Source organism: Dinoponera quadriceps, unplaced genomic scaffold, assembly GCF_001313825.1.
Source record: "Dinoponera quadriceps isolate SergipeBrazil2010 unplaced genomic scaffold, ASM131382v1 scaffold5809, whole genome shotgun sequence".
NCBI lineage: Eukaryota > Metazoa > Arthropoda > Insecta > Hymenoptera > Formicidae > Dinoponera > Dinoponera quadriceps.
This window is the reverse complement of record NW_014559826.1, coordinates 1,014,786-1,030,356: the sequence shown is the minus strand read 5'-3', so window position 1 is coordinate 1,030,356 and position 15,571 is coordinate 1,014,786.

The following is a 15,571-nucleotide window of genomic DNA, read 5'->3' as shown; positions in this document are numbered from 1 at the left end:
TTTTGTATTATTTTTTATACAATACGAGTATGAACTAATGGCTCCTGCACACAGAACGCGGAAACGCGTGCCGTGCAGGAAGCGACGCGGTAGCCAATCAACACGCCGTTTTTCCAGGAGAACCAAAAGTTTATTGGCTGACGCGTTTCTTCTAATCGCGCAGCAAGCATTTCCGCGTTTTGTGTGCAGGTGCTATTAGTTTTTTCGTTGAATATCGAATTGTTGTACATTAAAATAGTAAATGAAAGAATCCGTTTATCGACAATCGGCAATTATCCACCGACTTGTATTCTAATGTTCAGGTGGGCCTATCGGATGACTAGAAATGGTCGATAATGTCGATATTATTCCTTTATCTGAAATCTATTGTTCGCATTTTTAAATTTTCTCAGGATATTGGTCATGTAAATTTTCTCCTAAGCAGAAACATTAAAAGTGAAAATTGCAAATATTTTGAAAGTAGAAAATTTACATTTTCACGAGTTTACATTAGAAGAGAAAATTCATGATATACTCCTAAGGCTGAGTTTCAATACGCGGCTCAACGAGTAGAATAGCATTTAATTGGCCAATCAAGACGAAATGGACAAAGGTTTTTTATTATGATTAATTAATTGATGCTACTTTTCGAGTAGGATTTTGGAATGCAGTTCAGGTGATCATGAATTTTCTTCTCTAGCGTGAACTTGTGAAAAGTGCAAATAAACGGTTTCGGTGAAATCATATTGTTACGCTCGCGCGGGGAAATAAAACGAGACAACGTGAAAAGGAAAACAACTTCAACTGTATATGCTATTTACAAGGAAGCACGCGTAACTCGCAGACTCAAGCTCTCTCTTTCGTTAAAGACCGTCGCGCACGTCACGACTCGACCACCCCGGAGAGAATCTCTCAAACCCGTTGTTTATCCGTCAACGCTGATCATCTGTTGTTTACGACTCGTTGCCAAGAGAATCAGCTGTACGTTCAGAGCGTTAAAAGCGCGCGGGTATCAAGACACGGGCGTAACAATTTTATGATATATAGAAATTTTTGCACAAATTAATAAAAAGATTTATAATACGTGACTTTTTATACAAAGACATCTGTGATTGTCATGTAAGAACAAATGCTCTCAAACTTTACTTTTAGCATCTCTGTATAATACTATCGGAAAAGTTAATATATAATCATAATATAACGTAACATATTTGAAATTCTTCCATATGTCATACAGTATTTTTGTTCATCTTATAACGTATAATTTTCGAAGTAGTATATCTTCTCACCACTAAATTATATATATATATATATTTTTTTTTTTTTCTTTATAGCACGTATTTAAGCGGGTAAAATAGTTAAAAATTACACAGAAGCCCTTCCCATTCTATCCTTTTTTTTTTTACGAGATTAATTTACGATAGCTTAACATTTGATGGAGGTCGTAGAAGAATATCAGCTGCAGAACGTTCGCCATTATCCGCGGTACGACTGAAAGTTGGGAGCGAAGGGGTGCTCCCCCATATGTTAGGGGAGCGTCGCAACCCGTTGCTATTGGTCGAAGAAGCGTTTTTACAAGCTGCAGCTAGGCATTTGGCCCCCGGTAGCAACCCTCCCGAGACTTACTCCGCATTGGCGCTGAGGCCATAACGTAACCCCCCGGTCGTACCTAATAATATGTTTTACAGAGGCCGCCGTCCAGTATCTTTCGCCCGGCAAACTAGCTGTTAACCGTACGTACGAAACACTGATATAACTCAGGATAAAAAAATTATCTCGGCAAAAATATATAACCATTTATTTAAAAAAGATTAACAGCATAAATCGAAGTTAAAAGATAAAATATTAATATATTTCTCGATAAAAACATATTCCAGGTAACGCTGCTTTTTATAATTCATTTTCTGTAACATCACACAATTTGATGCGCTTATGCATCAGATTACTTTATATTATGCGTATTATTATAATTTTTAATTATTCATTCTTTGCCAGCCGAACTATCAACATGCCTACGGTGTAAGAAAAAAATTTTATTTCTTAACGTGAGAAAATTTTCGGTATCAAATAGCCATGGTTCGTTTCACTCTTAGCGATTGTTTCTTTTAAACGCGTCTAATATGTTATCTCCAGAGCATTATATTCTGCTTATCGCGAGCTTTCAATTAGACAAAACACTTTCTTTTCTTGCTTTGACGATGACGAACGACTGTTTATGTTTCTTATACTCGTGACACTAACGTTTACGTTACTATTAAAGAGAACCCAAATGAGGATTGAAACGTTTGGAAATTGGAATTCGTAACGATTTTCCATCTTTTAACGTGTGCTACTTTGAAATTAAATATATATTTTTTATATCGCACTAAATCATCCGCGCAGCGGCTTTGTAATGACGCTGATAGCGAAAGTGTTAATAACGTTATCTTTGCCTCTTCGTATACATATATATATTTTTACATACCAAATATGTATCCTTGATTTTATTGTGTAAGTTCCGCAGTATTAGTTTCGCATCGATGAAATAACATATATAAAAGGGAGGTAAATATAGAAATTATTTTTTATAAAAAAAGTTTAAAGTTCGACTTAGAAGAGTCCGGATTTGAAATTAGAAGATCGAGAAATTTATGTGACTAGTTTAGTTTTTTTCTTTATTCATTTTATATTGAAAAATATATACAAATCTCGTTTCATAATGAGTAATATTTATGACGTGTAACAGAAATGTAGTAAAATAATTGTTTATTTGAACACGTTCGTTTAATAAAATGTGACGAGTAAAATTTGAAAGTAATAAGACGAGCAAAATTTCATATCGCTTCTAACTATGACACAATCAGTCTTCCTATCTATGCTGATTAGAAACTTTTTATTCGATTTTTTACTACATAAGACAGATTTACGCGAAGCGATTATTCCGTTTTCGATTGTACACGTACATTAAGAATACATTTCAATAAAACTTGAATACTTAACAGACCAAAACTCACGAATTTTTTCCAATTGCCTCGTGTTTGGATATGATAATGCACAATATGATGTAATATATAATATGTTAAGTTATCAAAACAACAGTTGGCCGAATAATCAACGATTATAACATAATATAACACGCATTCAGGCACGATGTGAACGTTTAGAAAGGCTAGTGAGTTTTGGTTTAATAAGTGTGAAATTTAGTGTGTGCATACTCGACGGTAACAAAAGTTTGGCCCAGAATCGTCAATTTAGCGAATTTCAGAACCGGCGACGATCTCATGTTCGTCCTCGCGATCTTTCGTCTGTCGTGCCGAGCGCATCGAAAAGAAACGTGTCGCGCCCTTCACCGCCGACTACGCAAGCTGACTGCGCATTCGCACGTTATTTGCAAACGGCAAGTATCTCGTAACTAGCAAACGTGCATATCGGCGAAACGTGTCAGCGCACCGCACGGTTGTTAATTTATAATTTTAGCACCGCCATTTCAGGCCACTGTTTACACCATCACCGGTAACCTCCGGTCCCGGAGAGGGAAACTTATTGACGATCCGCGTTTACGATATCGCATGGCGGTTTTCCGTCGCATACGATTCCGGCAGATTAAGAAAAGAACGGGCCAAGAGTCTCACGTCCCTTTACGACCGCGTAAACCGCATTGGATTGCAAATTCTCGAGCGTGTAATAACCGTCTCTCATCGTCTCATCGTTGTCCCCACAGCTAGGAAGATGACATCCGTAGATTAGATGGCCCGTCCGATGGGTAAAGTGGAGGGCTGAAGGGGGGGGGGAATATGTCCACTCATATCTCTTCGTTATCCGGCAACCACCCCTCTTTGGTTGACGTGGCGGACGCACGCTTTTTACTCACCCCTTCTTGCCGCAGGATTCCAGCAGGGTGATGCAGGAAGAGAGTGTTTCCATGGATACATGGTCGGCCATCTTGGGTCCATGGGCGTGGGGAGTGCGACAGGCCGGAGATAAAATACGATAAATTAACTGGGGCTTCGTGGGAAACTGTACTTTATCCAAAATGGCGGCGCACTTCCATCTTCATGCCCGAAACTTTGCGTTTGAAATACGACCTCTCACGCTCTTTCACTCATACATTCGTTTGTAATTTTCTTTACGTAAGTTGCGTTATCGTAAAATCGATTGACTGTATTCGATAGAAATCAGCGTTCGATAATTATCGTACCTGATTGCTGTATTCTTCTGAATCCGGATCAAGGATTGTAGCGCGCTCCAATCACATCCAATCGCAGACAACGATCGCTAAGCGCTCGCTAGGTACTCACTTCTGTATTGAACGCTAATGATCGCGTTCAAATTTCCAAATCATTCGGAAACTCGAAGCAGAACTTCAACACTGCGCTATGCATCTGAAGGGAAGAAGTTAGTTTCTTATTTTCATCATCGAATGTCGCGGATATCACGCAGATTACCGAGTTGCACGACGAATTAGGCCGGACTGAAGGAAGAAGATAGAAAGGCGGGAGATAGAAAGGTAGGAGTGCGCAGCTGAGAAATGTTCAAAAAAGCAATAAAACTGGGCGAAACCCTAACTGGACGTTTCGAAGTCGTATTCTGTTCGCGCGTTCGGCATTATTGCGTGACCATCGTTCCGCGACGCGGTGTTCCTCCAACAGAAGGATTTAGATGAATGGATCGCTAAAGGTCGTACTTTTATTGCGCCTGTAAATATTATAACCTCTATGCGTGCGCTTGGCTCCTCCTTCTACGACCGGAGATCTTCCGTAATCGGAAAAACCGTGGAAAATTCTTAAAGCGTGTTTTTCGAACGTTTGATTGTGTCGAAACTTTTTAATCTCGCGTGTCCGTGTGCTCCCGCATAATATTTCGTATAACGATGAAGTGAAGTAAATGCGTGTGAAACGATCATTTGTTTCATTTATTTGTTCAATCGTGAAATTTTGCTCGCGTACGTGTATATAATATAGAATGTCAGTTTCCCGCCTATTCGCGAGTTTTGTTGCCGCAAACGTCAGTTTTCATCGAGGAGCTTGTGTATTTTGATATTTCGAGTGTCAAGTTGGAATTATAAGGTCGTAAAATGATGTACAATATAAATATAAATATTACGATGTGGAAGGTGTGAAATTAATGTGTAAGTAACGGTATTTTAAGGCGTGTCTTGCCGGGTGGAGGTCACGTGGCCTCGAGACTAATAACATCGGATGTATGAAACTGCCGGGGGCGATCATGACAGTCTTTAGAGCGCCGGTAAACGGATCGGAAGACATCGCTCGTGATTTCCGAGTTTTCCGAATCCATCGAATTTCTTATAGTATACATTACGTTATTTTGCACGTGTGACCATCATGCTAAGATTATCTTGAATAATGACAATATTCCGGAATCTTAAGGGTGATTATCATTCTTTATCTTTATCATAGCTTAAAAGAAAAATATACACTCTCCAGCCATCCTATTCTTGACGTGTTCATATTTTTCTTGATTAATTAAACATAAAACTTACATTCTGTTTCAGATCAAGCGAAGCTTACGCTTACATGCTGGATATGATTTTTAGAAGATACAATTTCGATAAAGAATGCAAATGCAAATGCCATACTAAAGAAAACAATTCGAGCAGGAGTGACACGAAGGTAAGTTTATAAACTTCTCGTATTCTTCCAATGAATCCTTTGCAATCGAAAATTGCTGGATCATAAATGTCCAAGTAAAAATCGTTGGGTTACAAGGATCGCCAAGGGTTAACAGGTTCATATTTTTTTCATCGAACAATTGCCTATTATATTTAATCGGCGTTACTTTTTGTTGCAGAACAGTAGCAGAACATGGCCGATCCTGATTTCTCGGTATTCCGGTAAGTCAAAAGCAAAAAACTTCGTAAGTTTCTGCATGCACGCTGATAATTCGAGGTACAAAATTATTTGACGGAATTGTTCGTACAATGTAATCCTCCAATTTTGTCAAGCGGTGCATTAAAATTACATCTTAGAATGGCATATCAGATTTGCGTTATAATACGAAGAATTCCTGATTATTTTGCTCGCGATAAATTAAAGGATTATCGCGAAATTACGCAAAGAAAAAACGAGAAACATACGTATTTCGGTAAACGTTGAAAATCGTCCTGGAAATTTTCGAGATTTTTTGTACATGACGGATTATAATGTTATTTTGCTTGAAACGTGAAAATCACTGTATATATTTATTGTTGCTATTGAAAATTAAAATTTTTGCAAAATAAGAGCATCGATTTTCAAAAGGCTGCAATTGTCCGCGAAACGGAATATTTCTTTCTTTTTTTAATGTTGTCGAACGTGACGTGGTTTTCGGCACGCGGCTTGTTTACTTTTATTCTGAAAATACAACTTATTTTTTATATTCAATTGCTCATGAAACTTCAAAATCACTGATATTTGGACATTTTTCTAAAAAAAACTCGGATCTTTGATCATTCTAAGAACACAACTGCAATATTTGTTCAAATAGTTCGATAATATTCATTTTATGTGTATATTTGCTTTTCTTGAAAGTGTAAAATTGCCACGTGTGTGTTATTTATTTTCAATTTAAAACACCTTAATCTTATAATGTTGATCGAATAAAAATAGAAACGTTAATCATTGCATAACTGGCATTCAGAATCAGAACATGTGCGAAAGTGACAAATATCATTGGCGATGGTTGGACCAAGTCATGTGGTCATATTCTATCCTGATAAGGACTGCACACGGTTTCCTTTACTCGTCAATAAAAACGTACCGTGCTCTGTTTCCTTGGTAACGATCATAGAATGTGCTTCCTCCATCGCAGTAAAGTCCTACAATATGTCTCTCGTGAAAGTAGCAAGGAAGTCGTTGACCGTCGGTATATATTTCTGATGTAATAGCAGCTGCTGAATCGTCAATTGGCTTTGCCAATCTACGTAGAAGGGCGATAAAAATGTTCTTTTCGTCTTTTCGGAGTGTTCGACGAAAAGAGCTATGTATAGAATTACTGCCGGACGTCCTTGGAAAAACGGTTTGTCAACTATTCGCTAATTATAATCTCATAAAATAATTTGAGTCGTTTCGCGTGCAAACTCATCGCAAATTTCAAAGTGCCGTGCGGAAAATCACGTTGATCTTGTGCCTTGGTGTTAAATAATTTGCTATGGTTTCTACGAAATGAAATAAATCTACAGTCAACCATTATAATTGCAAACATGTTATTTTTTCTGCGTGACCATCACCCTATATAAATACATAGAATGTTTCATGATTACAGCTTTCTGAATCCGTTCTTTCCATGTAATTTTTCGACATGTAATGTATTTTTCGATTTATCTTTATTTTTCTTTACTTATATATCGTATGAAAGAAGAGTTGAAACTTTTTAATTCATTTACGTGTTTAAATACATTTATATTTATTGTTACATTACTGCACTTTTTAAATCTTTATCTTTCTCTCTTTCTCTCTCTCTCTCTCTCTCTTTCTCATCGAGTCTTAAATATATTTCTATTTTATTGCAATTTCGAAAACACGCAAACATAATAAGAACATAACAGATGAAAAGAATATATCTCTAATGTGAAGTTTAAGTACTCAACGCCTAACATTAGGCAACCCGGCTATATTTGCGCATATAGTTTCCACATTCGCCGCTAGGAGTGCAAGAGATTTATCACACAGGTATCCATAAGAGAAAATTGGTCAAGGTATTAATAAAAGGAGGCTAACAGATGCTTTATAACATTAATAAAGTGGCTTTTTATATAAAGCGGCTCTTTATGCAAAAGCGATAAATTACCTTAAAGATGGTCATGAAGTGTTAATTTCGTCTTTTAGAATGAGAACAACATCGTCATCGAAGGACTTTTGGATCTGTCGATTATGTGTGGATGAATTATATGTCGATGTTTGTGTCGTTTAGACATTAAATTCTTAATTTGGTTTCCCTTTTATTTCTAAAAATAATAAAAATATCTTAGGAATTAACCATGGATAACTACTTGCTTGCCATAAGAGTAACATCTTGTATTTCTGTTCTTTCTTCTTTATCTGCAGAAGATATTTTGATTGTCTTCTTTTCCAACACGTTTTTAATGACGTTACGAAGTTTCTCACCAGGTGGCATGCGGTCTTAATACATTATTGTTGAGAGACATTGAGAAAACATAAAGACAGTTTTCTCTAAAAATAATTACCACTTTGTATCACTATTTCCCTATTTCTTATTTCATGAAAATATTAAGATGTTATATTTTGTATTTCTCCGATGGCTTTCTTTAAAATTATAAGGAGTTAACATACAAAAGAACAAGTTTTGCACTTAATATCGTATCTGCTATAAAAATATATTCTTTCCCCAAAACACAATGTAACATGTAATATACCTATTAGTTGTAATTTCCTACTCAACAATATAACTGTTATACAACGCGTGTGTTATATATCAGTTTATATATTGCTATAAGAAATTACAACTAATTTCATGTATAAATACACAAAGTACAAAATTACGTGTTAAATTTATTTATTGATATTACGACAAAGGAAAGAATTGATACAGCGATACTTCAGTGCTTTTTAATAAACAAATTGTAATTTAAAGGTAATAATTGTATCTGCTTATTTATCCTGCAGCCTATGTCAAATTACATATCGCCATTGCATATCGCCTGTATTGCAACGAATGTAAGATAATACTTCAGAATCATTAAATTGCTCAACTTATATTGATTATTACTTAAGTAATATATGTGATCAATTAGTTGACAGTAAAGTATGTTACTTCATTTCCTATATTCCTAAGTTGTGTTGTGTACAAAAGTCCAGTGTATGAAGATTTAAACAACATATCGTGTGTCATAATTGTTCAGCCATCAGTTGTATTGGATAAATTATTCAGAAACTTGGGCAATTGTTCATGTTACGACAATTCAGTCAACGCGTGCCGCGATATATGTTAGAAATTAATTAAATTAATTAAAATGTAATAAGAAAGTTGCGAAGAATATTATCCAGCATTCTGTGCATTATAACGTCCCTGATTTTCCTTTGCTGGGACAGGTTTCTGAATTGACATTTTAGCTCGAGTCATCTGAGAAAACGACATCACAGTTTCGGCTACGAAAGGCAAAGGCAGAGCTTTGAAAGATGCACCGCATATTTGCTCACACACCTCGATAATCAGTCGAGTAAACGAGTGAGTCGTCTCTCCGACGAGAGCCGTCGGACTTCGAAGGACTCGACTGGTTCCAGCAACCACGATGAGCGATTAGTTTCTCCTGAGCGGTATGTCCAACTGCATTGCGTTTGTGTATTCTTTCGCGGAACACGTAAAGGACAAAGTCCGTCGATGCATCGTCGCATCATAATTTCTCCCGTGTGTGAGTGCTTGTTTTATAAAAAAATATATATAAAATAACCGCAACGGAGACCAATATCGCCACAAATAATCGTAACGAATGTGCTTTGTCGTTATTCAGTTAAGTTGAATTGTTCTGTAGAACTGTACAAGTGAACACGTGACGGACGTTAAAACATGTGACAGATTTGAGATAACAACAGGTGACAAATAACTTTTAACCGGTTTTTACGCCGACGTTCGTCGCGTTATTGTATAATCTGCATTAAATATACTTTATCTGTTACATATTTAAGCTTTTTCGTGTTTTTAACTTGCGTATGCGTCCGATATGGAGCGTTGCGCAAAATTGTAACGAAACGATTTCCTTACGGACTGCGCTGAGTAATTAAAGCATTTTTAATAAATTGAGATGGAAAAGAAGATATTTATAAAGAGATACTATTGTACTACACTATAATATTATACTTTGTTAGAAACATTGCTGTATATACGAAAAACAAAGGGATAGTGTGTTTAAAGTGCCTTCTGTCATTAAGACACCGAATAAAGTTAAAATCTGGATCGCTCAGAACAGCACAGGTGCGACTCGTACAATGATTATCTTTGATAACGCCTCTGATACGCGTTCGCTCGCAATCAATCTCTGCACCGTACCTGCGTAAAGCTAGTAAAACACACTGAAACCTGTCGGCAAAACGAGACGAGATGTGTGTAGCGTTTATGAGCCAACGTAGTCATACATAGCTCGCGTAGAAGCGAAGAGAGAGCGGGGCGAGGATGGCGAAGTGGGAGAGCACGTAAGCACGCTGTTTTTATAATACACGTTAAATAACTTTACGACGCCTCAAGCATCGTAGCAAATTGATTTCGTAACGACAATCACGGAATTAATGCACAATAAAAGTATCATGGCGGCAATTAAGCGGGGCACTTGCTTAACTGTGAACCGCTCGCGGCATTTCAGTCGCGCTCCGGAGTGCCGAATGAATGATACATAAAGTGAATCGATGTGTTCGATGGTGCAACTTTTTCGAAGTGTTTTTCCGTTTTGTTCGTCTCGAGACGGCGCGTTTGAAGAGAACGAAAGAAGGAACGCGAAGGGGCACGACGAAGTACTTTATCGTAACCTGAAATTTTCACAATAATTTTCAAACTTCCGAAACAATCTCCAAGTTGAATCGAACTCGAAACGATACACCGAGAGAAATCTTTGCAAAATCATCGTCATTTTCGACCGCTCAACGTGCATTATCTGTTTTAATCTAAGAAATAATAGTGTTGATATGCGTATAAAATTATTACCAGTGACACTATAGTAATAGTTTACTAAAAGAATGGTTCTCCTGACTGTAATTCTTTCACTCATGCGATTATAGTTACAAATACGAAAAATTTTTTTTCTCAATGTAGCCTTTTATTTATATTCAAAGTACGTTTCACCTTATTTAAGATACGTGCATCTGAAAGGAACTGACAAGCGATCGGGCGACAATTGCTCTCGCAAATGTGGAACATTGTGTTACAGTGATATTTGTGTGCTTGTGGTGCGTTATTAGATCACTAAGAGAGAGAGAGAGAGAGAGAGAGAGAAGCAACCTCGCGGAGTCACAGTGTCGCGTTTTGTGCGCGTGCGTTTGTGTACACAACTATTAAGTGCTTACATTTATGCCTGTCATAATTGGCTCCGTTAAATGAAGAGAGTGACTGAGGAATTAGCTTGCTGGTAATAACGCGGCTATTTATTAACACGTGAAACGAGACGCCACAGGCCACGCACGAACGAATTCGCGTTCAGAACGCTCGGGAGAAGTAGATCTTTTCTTCTTTACTCCACGTCTGGCGTCGGATCTTCTTCCTCTCAAGATCAACCTTATGGTGAGTTTACAACTGATTAGAGCTTACAATTTCAACTTACAACCGTTTTCATCGCTGTCGGTATTTTTAGAGAGAGAAAACAACATTTTCCGTGGAAAAATACGTTCTTTCGCCTTTATTGTGAGCACCACACAGAGCGTCTACTCTTTTTTCTGCAAGGGACAGAAATAGTTAACGCGTACTAAATTTTGTAAATTTCAAACGATGAGAGCAACATGGCGGATTGGAAGAATGAAATGTGAAAAAAAAGTAATAATCTCGGCGAGGGGAACCACAACGGAACGGAAGAAGGACGCTGAGAGGTGGACGAACTAAGACTGCGAAAACAGGGTCGGTCTGGTCAGTTCTAAACAATAACAATTGTCTTTATTGCTTTCAAGACGATTTCAACGTTTCTGAGAGGCGCCGAAGACAGAAATATACTTCGATCCCGTGCTCCTTCCGACCGGTTTACTCCTCTTCTCTCGTTGAGCCTCTCCCAGCTCCCCTCGATTTACTCCGTTGTATTTTCTGAAGATTCTCGCTGCTTATTTTTCGTCGAAATGGTAACCGGCTAGCCTACATTCCACCCCGATTTCACTTCGGTTTCCGCGGCTCCTCCGCACGAAAGGATTTTATGAGGCGCAGGCAAAAAAGTGTTTCCAGGCGGGAGATGGTAGTTTCTCTTTTTCCCAATGAGACCTACGAGACATACAAGGGACAACACGGCGTGAGAATAAAACAAATCTCGAGTGGCGGCTGTCAGCCGACAGATGAAGTGCAATAATATATTTTCCTTAAGCTGCAACTTTTCAAGACGATTTTTTAGCTACTATCTTTTCTTTTTACACAGCGTGTTCTTTTTGGATCTCCATTCGTTCTTTAAACGCGGAACAATTGGCCTAATACTTAATGTTTAATATCAGTAATGTTTAATATCAGCTAATGTCAATAAATATCTGTTAAATATCTATTAATTGTCCGTTAGTGACGAGATTTTTCATCCGTGAATGGTCGCAACTCGCGGATACACTAATTTTCAGACACACTATTTTCCTCTTGGAACAATTTTCCCTTTGTCAGCACTTAGCTAGTGCAAACCGGGCACTAAAGCGCACGCAAAACAATAAAGAACATAGAGAACGAAGAAAGAAACACCGACAACGAGGACGAGTTTGACTTTGAGGCTGTGTAACAATACGTTTTAGCTCGAACATGTCTATCGGAAACACTCGCGATTAATGGAGGATTAACGTGAATCTCAGTTCGGAAAACAGATATCCTAAACAAAGGAGAGAAAAAAAATGGAAGTGTTCTCCTTCGAGGCGAGTCATGGAGTACGGACAGTCGCGGCATTGGGAAATCGCCGCCGCATTATCCGCTTTAATTTCGACTTGGGAGCAGATCGGCGAGTCGGGCTCTAATCTCCGGCACTTTCGGGTGTTTGGAATGCGCGTCCGAAAACGTCCGTATGCGGCCGGTGGGTTCGGCATTTCGGCGTATGGAAAAAAGAAACGCGACGGCGAGGCCCGCGTGGAAGAGGTAGATTTACTATCAGAGAGAGATTTCATTCCTCTGAGGTTTAGGCTTTCTCGGCAATCCCATTACAGGAGTCAAATGTGATTTAGGATCTTGGCCTTATACCGCGTGCACCGGCCTAGCCATAGGCTCAGCACCGGCCATGGTGAACGCTATAGGCGTTTTCATATCTCTTCGGGGGGACAGATACCAACCGCCGCGCTCCATGAGATTCCATCGGCACAGCCATGGGCGTTTCCAGGCACGTAGCGGGAATTAACTTTCCGAAGGCTCTCGAGATCGATATTCGGCGGGGGGAGTCGATGATTTCGGAGAGCCTCCTGGAGAAGATGGCCGCCGAGGGCGCGATGACAAAACCGTCGAACATCCGGATATAGTCCCGTCGCGCGATCTCGATCACCGTCGAATCCGTCGCATCGTCCGACGCGCGAAGTTACGTTCGCGAATTTTCTCCGTAACGTAGCGCCTGATTAAACGACGGGACCCGTTAATCGGCCGGCAATTCACCGGTGAAAAGCAGCCGCACGGTTGGGCTTATTACTATCCTCGCTGCAGCCCTGCATTTCATCCGGTCTCTCAAGATGACGGGGGCTTACCTGGCTGAGAATCATCATCGCGGCGCTGCAGGTTCAAGCCTCGCTTATCCGCATTCGCTATACCCGCTATTATGTAGACGATAATGGCCGCTGCATAAATATTCATGCCGGCGATGCCCATAAATGCTACCGTCGTGCAGCCTGTTGTACGGTACATTCGATGTACAAGGCGAGGCGCGTTGTACGGGCATTAGCGACGGCCAGGGTAGTTCACCATTTCGGATCGACGGCAGATCCTTGATCCCGCTGAGTGACCGGGACTATCAATCACTCGCGCCGGCGTGAAGCCCGCTATCGAGAGGCGAGTCCGCGCGATTCACGGTATGATTTATACCGGAAGATGGATGCTTCGGTTTCGTTCATTTCGAATCCTGACAGGACCTCGAGTCTCCGCCGTACTTTCTTCTTTTTCTTTTTCTTTTCCTCTCGAACGCGTGGTGTCATGAATATGTTAGTCTTAAGATATTTTTATCCTCTCTTTCTTACGGTGGCTCTAATGGGCGTGTTCACGGTAATATATAAGTAGTAACTGAAGCAGCAGTGTTCATAGAGACTGCTCCCACACCAGCTTCTTTGCTGTAAGAGCGAATCTGCTAAGAAGATTTGCGAGTCTAATAAGGCTCTCTGATGTAAAGTCGCGATATACTTGAAGCAAGTCAACTGAGCCGACGCGGGATGCGCGCGAAGCAAAAGTAGCGCATCCTTAAGAATCGATCGTGCACGAATGTTTCAGCCGTGTTTCTGCTAAATTATAACACCTAATATTGTCCAATGAGCTATATTCATTCTTTCTCCTTGGTAGAAACGATCGTTCAACCTCGATCATAGTACGAGTAAAAGGGAGGAAAAAACAGATTTAACTAATTATATGGTTGATGTGATGACAAGTGCTTATGCTAATCGGTTCTTTGAATGCTAGACAAGCAGCAACTTTGGATAATTACATCGCTGCACTTGCGGAGTCACACGAGATTGCTGAATCACCATGGTATGTTGAGTTCTCGGAAGCAGGGGGGAAGGTATTTAATGTGTGTCTCGTGTAGATGTGGCAATTAAAATTATCCTTGGAAGCACTTTTTCGCGTCCTTTCCTTTCGTTTTCTTATCCCTATCTTTGCCAATCCACCCTAAGCGGAATATCGTCGCTGGACGGAGCTGTCTTCGTACTAATGCCGAAGCAACGCAACGTGAGGGGTCCACTTACACAATTATCTGTTCGCGAAATCTCCTCGCCGGCCGCTTGCTCGCCGTTTTACTGCCGGCTGCTCTCTCGCCCTTCTTTTTTAGTTTCATTCTCAAGCTCCTCTTTTTAAGACTTCCCTCGTCCTCCTTCTTTCTTCGGCGCGGTCTTTCGTCCGCCTTTCTCACTTATACCCTCTCGGCTTCATGGCTATTGCCGCCATCCTCTTTTCCTACGCCCTTTTCTTACGTCCCACCGACTCGTCTCCGTTTACTCTCTCTCTCTCTCTCTCTCTCTCTTCGGCAGCAATTGTACCATTTGAAAATTTCAAGAGCGGTAGCTGACTGCAGCAAGTTGCAACAGGATACTACTTCAAACTGATGTGACTGATCTGCGGTTAAAAAGGTCAGGCCGCCGGTATTTTCCTTCTTTGTACAATTTTATGACACAATGGTCCGTGGAAACATCCACTTTTAATTGTAGAAATTATTTTAGTGAATGTATGTTTCATCCGTAAGCATACTTGCGTAGGATTAGACACAAATTACTTTATGTTGCAAATAAGGAGCGAAGTCGTATCATTCTTCATTCGTGGGTGATAAACGGCACTAGTTTCACTGGAAATAAGGAACAGTGGTCTTCGCTCGAGCTGAAATTGAATTTGTTTTTTAAAAGGAAAGTATCTTTCCGTTTCGCCGATTTATTTGCCTTTCCACTGAACCTTCGAGCCTTTCGCGGTGCGGCGGCTAAAACGCTGCCTAACGCTGGGCCAGGTTGGCTCGCGTTTCGAAGCGTGCTAGCATGAAGCAGAATGGACAGTCGTAAATACGCGTGTAAATATATAGCGGCTGTTACGTCGACCGCTGTAAAGTCGTAGTATGTAGCCAACGTTAAATGTTTGAATTCTTATGGGGGATTTGTGACTACAATGAATCTTATTTTGCGCGGCGTGCGATGTTAATCGGATTACCGCAACTATTTTAAATCAATCCGGACGAAGTGTACTGAGAAAATCGCAGCTTCGTTAATTTGGAAAAATGTATATATATATATATGTGTGTGTGTTGTCTGATAACGTGCATTACACGATTACAAAT